Source organism: Medicago sativa, chromosome 4 (genome assembly GCF_051527215.1).
Source record: "Medicago sativa cultivar Bolivia chromosome 4, Bolivia_mono, whole genome shotgun sequence".
In the NCBI taxonomy this organism is placed as follows: domain Eukaryota; kingdom Viridiplantae; phylum Streptophyta; class Magnoliopsida; order Fabales; family Fabaceae; genus Medicago; species Medicago sativa.
Window position 1 is genome coordinate 26,880,883 of NC_140752.1, and position 17,869 is coordinate 26,898,751.

General features: G+C 39.2%; 1 non-coding gene across 1 annotated transcript; it reads left to right on the forward strand.

Moving 5' to 3' along the window:
• The first annotated feature begins 17,674 nt into the window (after positions 1-17,674).
• On the forward strand, positions 17,675-17,869 carry LOC146927374 (U2 spliceosomal RNA). Its single transcript, XR_015009042.1, has one exon. It is a non-coding gene; the product is annotated as a U2 spliceosomal RNA (small nuclear RNA).

A 17,869-nucleotide genomic window follows, 5' to 3' on the forward strand; every position in this document is an offset into this window, starting at 1 on the left:
CATTTTGGGGGTGATGTTGTCGGCGCGTGTTGTCGCGTTTAGGCACTTTACTTCTAATTGTTCTATGACGCTATGAACCGTAGATAACCAAACCCATCCATGGCCATTTTCTAGGATGTAGTGCGGAGGCTAAACCGAGTGTTGTCTCGAGTTTTAGTCGTCACGCGATACTACACTCAAGTTAGACTTTCTTACGGATAATCGTGGAGCGAGTGTTGTCTCGTGACACCATGATATACGTCGGAGAGGTTGCAACTTGGGAACCTTTCTAGAACCCGGTTACTATCATCCTAAAGCCCTAGTTTCACCGGACGCCGTGTCCACCCACGACTCCTCGACTTTGAACTTCAAACCCACCATGTTTTCTCCGAATTTGAACATAATCATGCATTCATGCATACATGCATACATGCATAAACTTTTTGTCATGCATTGTTATCGAAGGGCTTAGACAAGTTGAATTTGTAAACATTGTAGGAATGAAGAAGACTAAGTCCTACAAGTTCAAGGAAGTGGATTTGGCTAGTTTGAGAGATTTGGCACTCAAGGTTAAGGATCCGACTGGTTTCCGACGTCGTTACGGGGCTTTACTTACTATTCTTCATACTAATGTGGATGAGAAGCTTGTGCACACTCTAGTGCAATTCTATGATCCGGAGTGTCGATGCTTTACTTTCCCCGACTTTCAGTTGATGCCTACTCTAGAGGCTTATTCTTCCTTGATGGGTCTATCTATTGCTAAGGGGGTACCTTTCTCAGGACTTGAGAATCCTCCTACTCCATTGGTTATTGCTAAAGATCTCTATCTCAAGACCACCGATGTCTCCAAGAATCTTGTCACTAAGGCACGTATCCGAGGGTTCACTTCAGAGTATCTTCTTGGGAAAGCCAACCTCAACACCACTTGTCAGGACACTCTCGAGGCTATTCTTGCACTTCTCATCTATGGGCTTATTCTCTTTCTGAATCTTGATGGCTTCGTGGACATGAATGCTATTATGATCTTCCACTCCAAGAATCCGGTTCCTACTTTGCTAGCTGACACATACCATGCTATTCACGATCGTTCCGACAAAGGTCGTGGATACATTCTTTGTTGTGTGCCTCTCCTCTATAGGTGGTTTATTTCGCACCTTCCGCAGTCTTTCCACGACAATCCGGGGAATTGGTCTATTTCACAGAGGATTATGGCTCTCACTCCTAATGAAGTGGTTTGGCTCACTCCCGCTTCTAGAGTTAAGGAAATCATCTTTGGTGGTGGAAAGTTTCTTAATGTACCTCTTCTTGGTACCCGGGGTGGAATCAACTATAACCCGGAGCTTGCTTTGCGACAATTTGGTTTCCCGATGAAAGATAAACCCATCAATCTTGCTACAGCTCCTTACTTCTTTCACTACTCCAATGCTCCCACGGGAATAAAAGAGGATTTCATGGATGCTTGGTCCAAGCTTCGGAAGAAAGAGGTGAAACACATGGGTGTAAGGTCCGGTGTTGCTCATGAGGCCTATACACAGTGGGTGATAAACCAAGCTGAGGAGATTGATATGCCTTACCCCTCTATGAGATATGTGTCCGCATCTGTTCCTACCATGCCTTTGCCTCTACTCCCACCTACCCAGGAGATGTATCAGGAGCATCTAGCTATGGAGAGTCGGGAGAAGCATCAGTGGAGGGCTAGATACTATGAGGCTGAGAATTTGATCATGACTTTGGACGGAAGGGATGAGCAGCAGACTCATGAGGTCCTGACACTGAAGAAAGAGTTAGCTAAGGCTAGGAGAGAGATTGAAGAGAAGGATATGTTGCTTATGAGAGACTCTAAGAGGGCTAGGGGTGCCCGTGACTTCTATGCACGATACTGCAGCTATGAGTCCGACTCTGAGGACGACGCTTCCACTTCCTATGCTTGAGGATTTCCATTTCCTGTTGTTATTTCCATTTGTTTATGTTGAAATTGTCGTGTAAAACTATATGTTGGTTGTTTGTTTCCCGTTTATGTTAATTGTTGTTTAGTAATGTTTACGAGTTTATAATTTGTCTAAAACCCTTCGGTAACACAAAAAAGAGTCTTTTTGCATATGCATTAACACATTTCATGCATCATATGCATTCATTGGTCACAAAAAACTTCTCTCGTGCTCATTGCCTCCTGGTTTTGTCCGCCGCAGTCTGAAAAGTGGCTCGTGTTCGCAAAGTCTACCAACCAGACAAAATTCATCAAACAAGATTTCACAAGAGAAGAATGATGGCTAACTTTGAAGAAGAAAATGCTCAGCTCCGTGCCGAATTGGCTGCTATGAAAGAAGACTTGGCTAAGGCTCATGATGCTATGTCCGCTATGATGGCTGCACAGGAACAACCAGCCACTTCTGTTCCAGTTACTGCTGAGGTGATTCCTTCTATCCCACTATCTACTGTGGCTACTGATGCTCGTTTTGTTATGCCCAACGGCCGTCCCTATGGCCTCTCAGCTTATTACTCTCCTAATACTGCTGCTGGTGTCTCTGGTGTTGCTGGTCAAGGACAGATTCCTGTATCCACTGCTATGCCTCAAGTGACTACTGTTGTCACCGATCCTATTGTACACACTGTGCAACAGGTGATTGATATTGACACTCCGCGTGGACAAAATCCCGCAATGGAAGCTATGAAGAGACAGTTGAGGGAGTTGGCTGGAGAACTCCGTGAGGTCAAGGCTAGCCGAGGAAACAATGGTGCTCCTGCTAAAGCTCGTGATCTATGCTTGGTGGCCCGATTTGAGGTTCCTAAGAAATTCAAAGAGCCTGAATTTGACAAATACAACAGAACTTCTTGTCCACAAAACCATGTCATCCGGTATGTCCGAAAGATGGCTAATTACGCAGATAATGATACACTGATGATCCATTGCTTCCAGAGTAGCTTGACAGATGATGCAGCAGATTGGTACACTAGCTTGAGCAAAGACAACATCCATACTTTTGAGGAACTCGCTGCTGCTTTTGAAGGTCAATATGAATTCAATACCCGTCTGAAACCAAATAGGGACTCTCTTAAAGCCCTATCTCAGAAATCAGATGAAACCTTCCGTGAATACGCTCAGAGATGGAGAGGGGCAGCTGCCCGTGTTTCTCCCCGACTTGATGAGGAAGAATTAACACAGACATTCCTGAAGACTCTAAAGAAGGAATATAAGGAGAGAATGATAGTCTCTGCTCCAAACAACTTCTCTGATATGGTTACGATGGGAACTCGTCTAGAGGAGGCTGTCAGAGATGGTATTATTGTCCTTGAGAAGGGTGAATCTTCATCCAGTGCACCAAAGAAGTATGGTAATGGTCATCATAAGAGGAAAGAATCTGATGTAGGGATGGTGTCTGGTAACCCATCTGCAGCTGCTACACAATTACCTCTGCCCTATCACTACATGCAATACTCTCAACATCCTTTCTTCCCTCCATTCTATCAACAGTATCCTCTGCCACCAGGTCAACCACCAGTGCCCGTCAATGTTATTGCACAGCAAGTACAACAACAGCCTCCTGCTCAACAGCAACGGCAGCAACAACAGGGTCCCCGACCCAAACCTTCTTTTCCACCAATACCAATGCGGTATGGTGAGCTGCTCCCAACTCTACTGGCCAAGGGACACTGTGTCACCAGGCCAGGCAAGCCTCCGCCTAATCCATTACCTCCCAGGTTCCGTCAGGACCTAACATGTGAATTCCACCAGGGTGCTCAAGGCCACGATGTTGAAGGTTGCTTTGCTCTGAAATATATTGTGAAGGACCTGATAGAAAAGGGACGGTTGACTTTTGAGAATAGTGTTCCTCATGTTCTAGACAACCCGCTTCCAAACCATGCTGCTGTTAACATGATCGAGGCCTTCGAAGGAGTCCCTGTTCCTCAGGAAGAGCCTATGTTGGATGTCCGCAATATTGTCACTCCCTTGGTGCCATTACATGTCAAGCTCTGCCAGGCTTCTCTGTTCAAACATGATCATACTTCTTGTTCAGAATGTCTTCGGAATCCTATGGGCTGTTGTGTTGTGCAAGATGATATCCAGGGTCTGATGGATGACAAACACTTGATTACCAGTGATGTATGCGTGATTGTGCCAGTGTTCCATGACTCTCCTGTTGAAAGTGTATCTCAGACGAAGAATGTTGAGCCTTTGGTGATCAGGTTACCTGGTCCGGTATCCTATACCTCTACCAAGGCAATTCCTTACAAATACAATGCCACCATGGTCGAGAATGGAGTGGAAGTACCTCTGGTATCCCCAGCTACGGTTGACAATGTTGCTAGTGAAATCACAACTCTGAGAAGCGGAAAAGTCCGTCCACCCTTGTTTCAAAAGAAGGTGGTTACACCCATTGCCACAATAACTCCACCAGTCGCTCCTCCTGTTGACAAGAACCTCGGCCCATCAAGCCAATCTATTGAAGAGTCTAATCTGGATGAAATTCTGAGGCTTATCAAGAAGAGCGACTACAAGATTGTTGACCAGCTGCTGCAAACCCCGTCAAAGATATCCATCCTGTCTCTGCTCATGAGCTCAGAGGCTCACAGAAAGGTGTTGATGAAGATACTTGAGCAAGCTTATGTTGACCACGAAGTCTCTGTGGATCAGTTTGATGGGATAGTGAGTAATATTACTGCCTGCAACAACTTGGGGTTTGGTGACGATGAACTCCCCGAAGCAGGGAAACACCACAACTTGGCTCTGCATATCTCGGTGCACTGCAAGTCTGATATGATATCCAATGTGTTGGTGGACACTGGATCGTCTCTGAATGTAATGCCTGAATCCACACTAAGGCAATTGAGTCATCATGGAATTTCTCTGAGGGGTAGCAGCTATCTGGTTAAAGCTTTTGATGGATCCCGCAAGGATGTTCTCGGGGAGGTAGACTTGCCAATTACCATCGGTCCTGAGACATTTCAGATTACTTTCCAAGTCATGGACATCAATGCTTCTTACAGTTGTCTCCTCGGAAGACCGTGGATTCATGACGCTGGGGCAGTCACTTCTACTTTGCATCAGAAGCTCAAGTTCATGAGGAACGGTAAGATTGTCACTGTACATGGTGAAGAAGCATTTCTGGTTAGCCAAGTATCATCTTTCTCTTGTGTTGAAGCAGGGTCCGCTGAAGGGACGTCGTTTCAAGGCTTGACTGTCGAGGGTGCAGAACCCCGGAGGGCTGGTGCTAGCATGGCCTCGCTGAAAGATGCCCAGAAGGCTGTCCAGGCAGGGCAAGCTGCTGGCTGGGGCAAGGTGATTCAGATCTTGGAAAACAAGCGTAAAGAGGGCCTTGGATTCTCTCCAACCTCTGGTGTTTCAAAGGGAACCTTCTACAGTGCTGGGTTCATCAATGCTATTACTGAAGATGCTGCTGAGAGTAGTTACGTGCCCACATTTGTTATACCAGGAGGCACTGTGAGAAATTGGGAGGCCATTGATGTTCCCTTGGTCATGCATGCTTCCATGTAATGTGTCGTGTTGCTCATGTTTTTCTGTTTTCAAAATAACAATCCTTTCGCTCTGCCCAAGGCGAAAGTGATATCATTGTAAGGGCGTGTTTGTTTCGGCATTGCCGTTATCAATAAAAGTTGTCGTCTTTTTTCACGACTCTTTGTTTTTTACTTTTTTAATGCCTTTTTCTAGGAAATAATGGTAATGCCAGAAAAAACCAAAACATCTGTATTTTCTTATTAATTTCAAAAATCTGCATGAAAAACATTTTTCTAAAATCATCCCAATCATATCATGCAGATTGAACCATAATAAACCCGTTGAACACAGTGACCCTACGGTTCCTCCAAATTTTGAATTCCCTGTATATGAAGCTGAAGATGAGGATGATGATGAAGAGATACCATATGAGATCACTCGACTACTTGAGCAAGAAAGAAGAGCCATTCAGCCTCACCAGGAAGAGATTGAGCTTATCAACCTGGGTACTGAAGAGAACAAGCGAGAGATCAAGATTGGTGCTGCACTTGAGCCCGAAGTGAAAAGGAAGATTATTCAGCTTCTCCATGATTATCCAGATGTCTTTGCATGGTCCTATGAAGATATGCCGGGTCTAGATCCCAAGATTGTGGAACATCGGATACCGACAAGACCTGAATGTCCTCCTGTCAAACAGAAATTGAGAAGGTCTCGCCCAGACATGGCTCTTAAGATCAAGGCTGAAGTACAGAAGCAAATTGATGCGGGTTTTCTCATGACGGCTGAATATCCTGAGTGGATTGCCAACATTGTACCAGTGCCAAAGAAAGATGGGAAAGTTCGAATGTGCGTTGATTACAGAGATCTGAACAAAGCCAGTCTGAAAGATAACTTCCCATTGCTTCATATTGATGTGCTTGTTGACAGTACTGCTCAATCCAAAGTGTTCTCTTTCATGGATGGATTCTCTGGCTATAACCAGATACGGATGTCACCTGAAGATAGAGAAAAGACGTCCTTCATTACTCCGTGGGGAACGTTCTGTTATAAAGTGATGTCGTTTGGCTTGATAAATGCTGGTGCTACCTATCAAAGGGGTATGACCACTCTGTTTCATGATATGATTCACAAAGAGATTGAAGTATATGTTGATGACATGATTGTGAAGTCAAGTGATGAAGAGCAGCATGTGGTATATTTGAAAAAGATGTTTGAAAGATTGAGAAAGTACAAGCTGCGATTGAATCCTAACAAGTGCACATTTGGTGTAAGATCTGGAAAGTTGCTAGGCTTCATTGTCAGTCAAAAAGGCATAGAAGTTGATCCTGACAAAGTCCGAGCCATCAGAGAGATGCCGGCCCCTCAAACTGAGAAGCAAGTCAGAGGTTTCCTCGGACGTCTGAATTATATTTCAAGATTCATATCTCACATGACTACTACTTGTGGTCCAATTTTCAAATTGCTCAGAAAGAATCAGCCTGTTGTATGGAATAATGAATGTCAGGAAGCTTTTGATAGCATCAAAGAATACCTGTTGGAACCACCTATCCTTGTCCCACCCGTGGAAGGAAGGCCTTTGATTATGTATCTGTCAGTGTTAGATGATTTAGTGGGTTGCGTTCTCGGTCAGCAAGACGAGACTGGTAAGAAAGAGCATGCTATCTACTATCTGAGCAAGAAGTTCACTGACTGTGAGACTCGGTATACAATGCTTGAAAAGACTTGTTGTACCTTAGCTTGGGCTGCCAAACGCCTGCGTCATTATATGGTGAATCATACAACTTGGTTGATATCCCGAATGGATCCAATCAAGTACATCTTCGAGAAACCTGCTGTCACTGGAAAGATTGCACGTTGGTAAATGTTGTTGTCTGAATATGATATTGTGTACAAGGCTCAGAAAGCAATCAAAGGAAGTGTCCTTGCTGAGCATCTTGCTTGTCAACCTCTTGATGATTACCAGCCGATTAAGTTTGATTTCCCTGATGAAGAGATCATGTATCTGAAAGCAAAAGACTGTGAAGAACCACTGATCAATGAAGGGCCAGATCCCAATAGCAAGTGGGGATTGGTGTTTGATGGTGCTGTTAATGCTTATGGTAAAGGAATTGGGGCCATCATTGTAACTCCGCAGGGGCAACACATTCCTTTCACTGCTCGAATAACTTTTGAATGCACAAACAACATAGCTGAGTATGAAGCATGCATCTTGGGCATTGAAGAAGCCCTTGATCTGAGAATTAAGCACCTTGACATCTATGGAGATTCTGCACTTGTTATCAATCAGATAAAGGGTGAATGGGAGACTCATCATGAGAAGCTGATCCCATACCGTGACTATGCAAGACGTCTGTTGACATACATTACAAAGGTTGAACTGCACCATATCCCTCGGGATGAAAATCAGATGGCTGATGCTCTTGCCACTCTGTCTTCCATGTTTCGTGTCAATCACTGGAATGATGTGCCCGTAATCAAAGTGCAACGTCTTGATAGACCCGCTCATGTGTTTACTATTGAAAATATGCCAGATCAAGCTGATGAGGTTGTGAATGATAAAAAGCCTTGGTATTACAACATCAAGCAATTCTTGCAGAATCGTGAATATCCACCTGGTGCTTCCAACAGGGATAAAAAGACTTTGAGACGATGGGCTAGCAAATTCCTTCTGGACGGAGAAATCCTATACAAGAGGAACTATGACATGGTCTTGTTAAGATGTGTTGACAAACAGGAAGCTGAGAAGTTGATGCATGATGTACATGATGGTACTTTTGGGACCCACGCTTCGGGTCACACTATGTCAAGAAAACTGTTAAGAGCCGGCTATTACTGGATAACTATGGAGCGTGATTGCCACAAACATGCCAAGAGATGCCACAAATGTCAAATTTATGCTGACAAGATTCATGTGCCTCCACATGCCCTCAATGTTATCTCTTCCCCGTGGCCTTTCTCTATGTGGGGCATTGACATGATCGGAAGAATTGAACCGAAGGCTTCCAATGGACACCGTTTCATTCTAGTGGCAATTGATTATTTCACCAAGTGGGTTGAAGCTGCCTCCTATGCAAATGTGACCAAGCAAGTGGTTGTCAAGTTTATCAAGAATAACATCATTTGTCGATATGGTGTTCCCAACAAAATCATCACTGACAATGGTTCCAATCTGAACAATAGCATGATGCAAGCTTTATGTGAAGAATTCAAAATCGAACACACAACTCTTCTCCTTACAGACCTCAGATGAATGGTGCAGTTGAGGCCGCTAACAAGAATATCAAGAAGATCGTTCAGAAGATGGTCACTACTTACAAAGACTGGCATGAAATGCTACCTTTTGCCTTGCATGGTTACCGTACTACAGTGCGTAGTTCAACCGGGGCAACTCCTTTCTCTCTGGTATAGGGTATGGAAGCAGTTCTCCCTCTGGAAGTGGAGATTCCATCTCTTCGAGTAATCATGGAAGCAAAGTTAACTGAGGCTGAATGGTGTCAAAGTCGGTATGATCAATTGAATCTAATTGAAGAGAAACGTATGGATGCTATGGCTCATGGACAGTTGTATCAAGTGCGAATGAAGAATGCTTTTGACAAAAAAGTCCGACCTCGAGAATTCAAGGAAGGCGAACTTGTATTGAAAAGAAGAATAAGTCAGCAACCCGACCCAAGGGGCAAGTGGACACCTAACTACGAAGGTCCTTATATTGTCAAGAAGGCTTTCTCTGGTGGTGCTTTGATTCTTACACACATGGATGGTGTTGAACTCCCAAATCCTGTTAATGCCGATATAGTCAAGAAATACTTTGTCTAGAAAGAAAAGAGCAGCGTGGTAGGTCGAAAACCCGAAAGGGCGGCCTAGGCAAAAATGCGCTTCCCGGTGGATCGAAAACCCGAAAGGGCGATCCAGGCAAAAGTTAGGGACACAAAAAAATGAATATGAAAAAGCTCGCTGAGATTGTACGCAACTCAGGCAAGAATGAGCGCCTCGATGAGCCAAAAACCCGAAAGTGCGGTTCATGCAAAAATGAGGTTGATAAAAAGACAAGTAACTATATCTGGCAAATCACCATCACCTCTTGGGGCATCTGCAACTGTCAATGATCATCTTCATCAGAAGTTTCTGTACTTGTGAATACAAAATTTCTATGAAATGTAGCGGTCATCGTGTTCAATGTATCACCAACCAATAAAATTACCATTTTCCAAGCTTTGTAAATCCATGAAGTCATGCCTTTGGCTGGCTTTCACTCTTCTACATCAATTTGAGCCTGTGCTATTGTTTGAAACTCTATTTTTTTTTCCTTTCCACTTTCAATGCTATATACAAAACATTTTCTTTCTATTTTGATAACGTCAATATCTGAAATAAACATTTTTGAAAATTGAAAAATCTTTTTCTGTCTATTTTGAAAAGCAAACCTGAGCAATAAGGTACATTTCAATGAAACATGCATGAATAAATGAGTGTCAATGTCTTTTTCAATACATGTTACAAGCAGGTTACTCCCTAGGATGATCTGTGGTCAATGGCAAGAATGAAAAAACAGAATGAAAATGAAAAAAATGATGAAAAATGAAAAATGAAAAGCTCGCTAAGTTGAAAACCCGAAAGGGCGGCTTAGGCAAAAATGAGCACCCCGCTGATTGACAACCTATGAAGGCAATTCAGACAAAAATGGGGCAATGAAAAGAATTTATTCCCCGGTGAATCGAAAACCCGAAAGGGCGGATCAGGCAAAAATGGGGTTTGAAAATGAAAAATGAAAGAATGAAATATTGAAAAGCATTGACCACAGATACGAATATCCAATGTTACCCAGCACTGACACGCCTAGCAACGGCGACCTGTATCCAAGAACCTTCCAAGGGTCCCTCCTTTACAAGTTTTATTGCCCTCAGCCATGGTTTCGATACGTCTCTCAACGACGGTCTCTCCAAAGAGGTTTTCCCCTGTGAATATGTTGCAGCACGAGCCACTACGTGCCCAATCTTCCAATGTTTCGTCTGCCTTGTGAAACTTCTCTGTCAAACTGCCAATCAATCATGCATTCCAAGCATTCATACATGCATAATCATGCATTTTATGTGCTCATACATCCAATAATCTTGTTATACCATACATACATGTTGCATATCCAACTTTCAACTGTCAAACTCAATTTCAATCACAATTCCAAATTCCAACTGTCAAATTCAATTCAATTTCAATTGTCAAATTCGATGCAATCTCAACTTTCCAATCTCAATTTCAAATCATGTCAACTGTCAAATTCGAAGCAATTTCCAATCTCAATTTCAATTTCAATTGTCAAATTCGAAGCAATGTCAATTCCAATTTCAATTCAATGTCAAATCCGAAGCAATCTCAATCTCAATTTCAACTGTCAAATTCGAAGCAATCTCAATTTCAATGTCAATGCCAATCTCCAATTTCAATCTCAATCTCAATGTCAATTGCAACTCTCCAATCCAATGTCAATGTCTATGTCTCAATTCAATTCCAATTTCCAATGTCTTTCTCAATTTCAACTCTCAATCCAATATTTATGTCTATGTCTCTGCTCAACCTCAACTTTCAATCCCTTTTTCAATGTCAACTTTCAATTCAATTCAAATCAATGTCAATTCTCTCTCAATTTACTCTTGGGCCAACAAAAATGGTCATGCCTATTTTCAAATCAAGTCAATAACAATTTACCCTCAATTGGTATCTTGTTAAACCAGACTTTCAATTTGTATCTTGTTAATGGTCAAGTGCCAGGTTCGATCCAAAAGAACCACTTGTACCTGCTTATATGCCTATGCTTCCGGACAAACGACAAGTTCGATCTGAAGAACAGTTTGTACCCAGCTTATGCTTTGTTATCGGTCAAACGGCAAGTTCGATCTAAAAGAACAGTTTGCACCTTCCCACATGACGTGGTGATAATCCAACAAGCAAGTTCGATCCAAAAGAACAGCTTGTATCAACCCTTTTGTCTATGTCTCCAGCCAAACGGCCAGTTCGATCCAAAAAGAACAGTTTGTGTCTGCCTATCTGTTTGTATCTTCAATCAAGTGTCAGGTTCGATCCAAAGAGCAGCTTGTATCTGCCTATATGCCTATGTTTCCGGTCAAACGCCAAGTTCGATCCCAAGAACAGCTTGCACCTATCCCTTGTTTTGTATCCCTCGGTCAAGTGGCTAGTTCGACCCAAAGAACAACTTGTACCCTATTTTCTATCCCTGGTTTGTCTACCCTGTCAGTGTCTATCTGAATCCCCAGTAACATGACAGGTTCCATAGACTCCAGTTGATTGTCTTGCATTCATAATCAAAGTATTGCATGACATTCATATTTTTGAAACTCTGAAAGCGTATTTTTATGTCCAAAAGCAGTGCAAATGTTAATATTTAAGTGTCTATGTCCCGTCACCTCAAAGACTCTGTCTCTTGACTCTCCGGACAAAGAAACTTAAATAGGGGCAGCTGTTATACCCTAATTTTGGACCTAAAAATACTTGTTTCTTCTCTTTCTTGCATTTCAAGTTATTTGAATTGTCACTGATCAACTGCATCTTTCTCTGCATTTTATTTCAATATTGTTTTCAAATTTCACAACAGAAGGGTATTTTAGTCATTTCCTATGTCAAAATTTCTTTCAGTCTTTTGAAAATTTGTTTGAGTCTCTTCATTTGGTTTGAATAAGTCTTTGTTTCATTCTATGTCAAAATCCAGTTCAAAGATTGCACTTGAAGTCATTTTAAGTCAAGTTTTGCCCCTAGGGGCATTTTGGTCTTTTCACATGTTAAAACCCTGTTTAAATCCTAAAAATTGTCTCTGAGTCTTTTAATTCTGCTTGTATGAGTCTTTGCTTCAATTTCTTGTAAAAAAATCCATTTCAAAATTTGTATCTGAGTCATTTTCAGTCGTTTTAGCCCTAGGGGCATTTTGGTCATTTCACACGAAATTTCGGCAGAGAGAGGTTACTTTAAAGTACCTCATTTAGGCCATTGGTTCGTTTTAGTCTGTTTTGTTATTTTTAGTTGTTTCGCTTTACGTTATTTTCCATTCACAAATTTTAATTCAATTTTAATTCAATTTTCATTTAGTCCTAAAATTTCCAATAATGGCATTTCAGCCCCTTTTTAGTCTTTTTTATTATTTTTGCAGATTGGTCCTTTGTTTGTCATATTTTGCAGAAAAATCCCAAAGTCAAAGCAGTTACAAGGCGGTCAAAGTTTGTTACAAGCCTGTGTCCACATGGCAGTGCCTAATTGGTCCAGATATTCCAAGTGTCAGTCTATAAAAGGGGCCAAATCATCACAGATCCATTCAACACAGTCCAACTCAGCACTAACAACTTTTCTTTTCTCTCTCTCTTTCATTTTCGGATCAAACGCCACAGAATCACAGAAAAAAAACCTCAAGAACGTTCAAGAACAAGATGAAGATTCATCTTCATCTTCAACTCTAATCACCTATTGCCAGTTCCAGAATCCTCATCAATTACACGAGGCAAGCACAAATCATCAGAAAACAAAACAAGAACAACGCTAATTCGAAGATTCACAGCAAATTCGAACAGCTCTCAGGTGATTTTCTTCGAAAATCTTCATCACTGAGCTGGTTGATTCCTCTCCTCGCAATCCAAGCCAGAGGCGATCACGAGAAGAAAATCAGAGAAGAGAAAAAGGAAAAATGAATAATCAGTGAGTGTGAAGAGAAACGGTCCAGAAAAATCAAATTCAACGAAGATTCGAAGCAATTTCATCAGAATCGAATCAGTTTTGTCCCAAACCGAATCAACATTCACAGCAAAACCGGTTCGAATCCTCAATCTATGCCTAATCCAAAACCCTAGGGTTTCGAATTGGACACGAAATCAAGAAGCAACAGCAAAAAGATCTTGAACCTGCAAGAATTGGAACGGTTAGGGTTGAACAATTTCCAAGGAATCAAGAAGACGTAGACGGAAGAACGAGAAGGACGAACGAACAACAACAACGATTGTTCGAGCATCTCCAAACAGATCGAAAAAGAGGTAAATCGTCTTCTCCTTGTTCGTCTTTCTTCGTTTCATCCTCAAAAGCCGTAAGCATAAATACATGGATTCATGACTAGTCCTCCTTCCTCCTTCGAAATCAAGCTTGGATCCATAAAGAACATGAAAAAGGATTCACAAAAACTGAAAAGGATTTGAAAACCATGGGGATACCGAGTTTGACGGAGAAGACGAGAGCTTCTCTCTCTTCTCTGCATGTTAGAGAGAGAAGGAGAGGGATGTTATGAGCCTCTGGACCGGTTTTTGACTTATATAGGAAGGTGAACCGGACCGGTTCACGTGAACCAGTCTGGTTCACCTTTGGTTTGTTCTAAATGCCTGGCCGTTAGATCTGAACTAATGTGACGTGTATGGCCTAGATTCGTTCCTGTTGTGTACTGGATCTGTGTTACCATGCGCCTTTCAATATAGACCATTAGATGTAGGGTTTGCTAGATCTGGATCGATCCAATGGCCCCTGAGGCATCTGGATGATCCAGATCCAGTATTAGTGTTGGGCTTGGGCCTAATATTGCTGGTAATTTCGTCTTCCTTCATTTTTTTGGCTATTTTTACACTATGTTTTAATTTTTACGCCACTGCCTTGCCTAAAATCCTTTAAAAAAAAATTCCTAAAAAATTTTCCTATGTGTTATCAATCTTTTTTTTGACATTTTTGTGACATTATCACATGTTGAATCTTGGTTAAAAAGTGTGTGGAATTTTCTTGTTAATTGTTTTCTATTTTTTGTAAAAGATTGTGAAAGATTAGATGTTTTGATGTCTAAAAATGCTTTAAAAAATTCTAAGAATTTTCATACACATTTCTTGATAACTTTGTGGTGTTCTTGTGATAATTTTGCATATTAAAAATTGGTGAACATAATGTGGCTAATTTCCCTACTATTTTGTGATATTTTGTGCTAAAAATGAATGAAAATTTGCTTGGTTTTAATCCAAATTGCTTGATGAATATTGGTGACCTATACCTCTTGATTTCATAGGGTTTTAGCTACTGTTTGTGTTTAATATTGTTGCATAATTGTGAATCTTGGTAGGTTACTTAGTTTACAAGTCATTGTGTAAGTAAATAATGTAAATGTACTTAGGTTTGCTTCTAAAATGTCAAGTTAGTCATGTTGCCTAGATATCCATTCCAAAATTTGATTCTAAACCTTTAAAAGTGTATTGGAATGTGAGAATTATAGGTCACATGAGCCTTGCACTTTATGAACAAATTTTAGTCATGTTTGCATTCATTTTGCCTTTATTTTGGTTTGTTTTCCATCCTTTATGTTATAGTGTTTTTCTTGCTTTATTTCTTTTGGTATTGCCTTATGCTACTAACCTTTTCATTTCATGTTTCATATTCATCATAAGCATCTCCATTTCATCCCATATTCATCTCTATCTTTCTTGCAATTTAATTTGTACCAAAGTTAGAATGTAACACTTAGGAATTTTGTAATATTCCTATGCTTTTAATTTCTTGGCAAAGAGGCCATAGAATGTATCTAGGGTATGATGTAAAGGACAATGGACTCTAATGATGTACACCGACACGAGCACCGACACATGCACACACATCACTCTAGGTATATAACTAGAATATGCATGTTTAGATGTATGTTTAGGATTGTATGTTTAGATGAATGATTAGGCTTTATACTTAGAAAAATCATTTTCCAAAAAATATGAACAAACTTCACTCAAATGGCTTTCTTAATAAACCTTGGGATCAAAATCCCATTGTAATTTTTCCTTTTATTTTCTTAATCAAATTTCAATGAACTCTAATCATGTTTAGACCTCATTTTGCAAATGACTAATCAAACCTCACCTTTTCTTAAATTCTCATGCCCTTGAGGCCTCTCAATCTCTATTCTTCAAAAATCTCATTTTCAAACTTAAAATCAACCAACAAAAACAAAAAAACATTTTTGGAAGAGAACTACGGTGGATTTGATCCCTTAAACGGGTACGTAGGCAAGGAACAAAATTCCTTCAATTCAACTAAAATAAAAATCCAAAAACATTCTTCTCCCTCCAATTCTTCACTTAGAACTCTTAGGTTTAAATCAACAATTTCAAAAAAAAATAGCATTTAAAAATAAAGTGCGCGCGTAGAAATTAAGGACGGTTCCTATAGGATACTATAGTCGTTATGGGTGCCTAACACCTTCCCGTAGCAAAAACAACTCCCGGACCTCGATTCTCAAGGGTTTTGCTTACTTTTTCCCTTCCCAAGAAAAAATAAGATATCACCGGTTTGAAAGGTTCAAACGTAATCAATGTTTGACACCCGAAAACCAAGATAAAACAGTTATTTTTAATTGTATATTTTTTGGTGGCTCGTGTTCTGTACTAATAAGTGAAGAAATGGAGTTAAGATCATCTACATTTATATGCATTTTAATTTCATCCATTCATAAAAAGAAAGACACAAAAAAGTTTTAAAAAATTATAAAATAATTAAAGTTAATAGGCCTTTACCCCCCTGCAATATAGGTCACTTTTGGTTTTACCCCCTGTAAAAAAAATTTGTTAGATTCCGTCCTTGTAAAAAAAATTTGTTTTGGAATACCCCCTAGGTCAGCTGACTGTGCATTTTCGCTGATGTGGCACGCTGAGTCACCGTTTTCTGATGATGTGGCGCGCTGACTGTATAATTATTAATTTTTTTTATTGTGTACACCTAGCATTTGTGATTTTTTTAAAAAAAATAATTAAAATTTTTAAAAAAAGGAAAAAAAAATAAAATTAATAAAAATGAAAAATAATGAAAACAAATGCTGAAAAAATAAAAAAATCTGAAAAAATACCGGAAAAATTAAAAAAAATTTGGAAAAATTAATAAAAATGATTAAAAAAATCAGGTAAAATGAAAAATAGTGAAAAAATTCTAGAAAAATTAATAATAAAATTCTGTAAAAATTTTAAAAAAAAATCTGGAAAAGATTAATATATATCAAAATTGTCGAAAAAATTATAAAAAAAAAAAATCTGAATTAAGTTCCTGAAATATTTTAAATTCCTGAATTTTTCCTTTTTTAATAAAAATTCTAACAAAAAATAACATTTCTTATAAAAAATTTAGGAACTTAAACTATTTCGAATTTTTTTAAAATAATAAGAAAATTTATTTCGAAATTTTTTAAAAAAAGTTCAAATTTTTTTCTGGAACTTGATCTTTTTTAGAATTTTTCAGGAACTTAATTATGATTTTTTTTTATAATTTTTTTGAAAATTTCGATACATATTAATTTTTCCAGATTTTTTTTATTTTTCATTTTACGAGATTTTTTTTATTTTTCCAGAATTTTTTTTATTTTTCCGGTATTTTTTTCATTATTTTTCATTTTTCTAGAATTTTTTTATTTTTTTAAAAAAATGACAAATGTCTCGTGTGCACAATAAAAAAATAAAAATAATTATACAGTCAACACGCCACGTCATCAGAAAAAAGTGACTCAGTGTGCCACATCAGCGAAAATACATAGTCAGTTGACCTAGGGGGTATTCCAAAACAAAAAAAAATTTACAAAGACGAAATCTGACAAAAAATATTACAGGGAAAAAACCAAAAGTGACTTATATTACAGGGGGTAAAGGCCTATTAACCTAAATAATTAATAGTGATGAAATTCATTTAATAATATGACAAATTATCATTTGTTGTGTCTGTGTCTCTTTAATTTATTTATTTTGATAAATAAAATAGTCCAAATATTTGGTTAGCATGTCATAGATGGAGAGGGCCCGTTAATATCTATCTATCTATCTAATCTAAATGTAGTAACGAAAATTTCTTGTGATGCCTTGTATTAGGGGGTAACCCGAAAAGGAGTTATCTCATTTTCATTTTCCCGTAAGATTATGACATGCATCTATCTTAATTATTGCTTAATCATACCCACTAAGCAAAACTTCACATCGAACAATAATGATAGTATTAAGGACACTAGTTTTGTTATGGGTCTTGTAAACAAGTGTCCAGAACATTTTTGAAAGAATCTCAATACAAAAATTATTTTTTAAGAAAGTCAAATATTTCAATTCCAAAGATTAATACACATATTTTGATAAAATATACCACTTTAGATGCTTAAAAAGTGTCACGGAGATACTCGTTAGCATTTCCCTTTTGAGTTATTTAATTAAATGGGCATGCGAACAAGTGGTACTCTAAGAAAATTGTTTTAAGAATTTATAAAAAAATGTTGTCTTAAAAATATAAGTTAAATACGTGTAGTATCTGTTCTTATCAGTTTAATACCTGACATGTGGCTCAATGGGTCACACGATATTAAATTACTTTTTTGAGAGGGAGAGATCACTTCAGTAGCTTGCTACTGAGCTTTTCATGTGTCGCTCATTCATTGCACTATTGCATGAGTCTGGCGCACCCCAC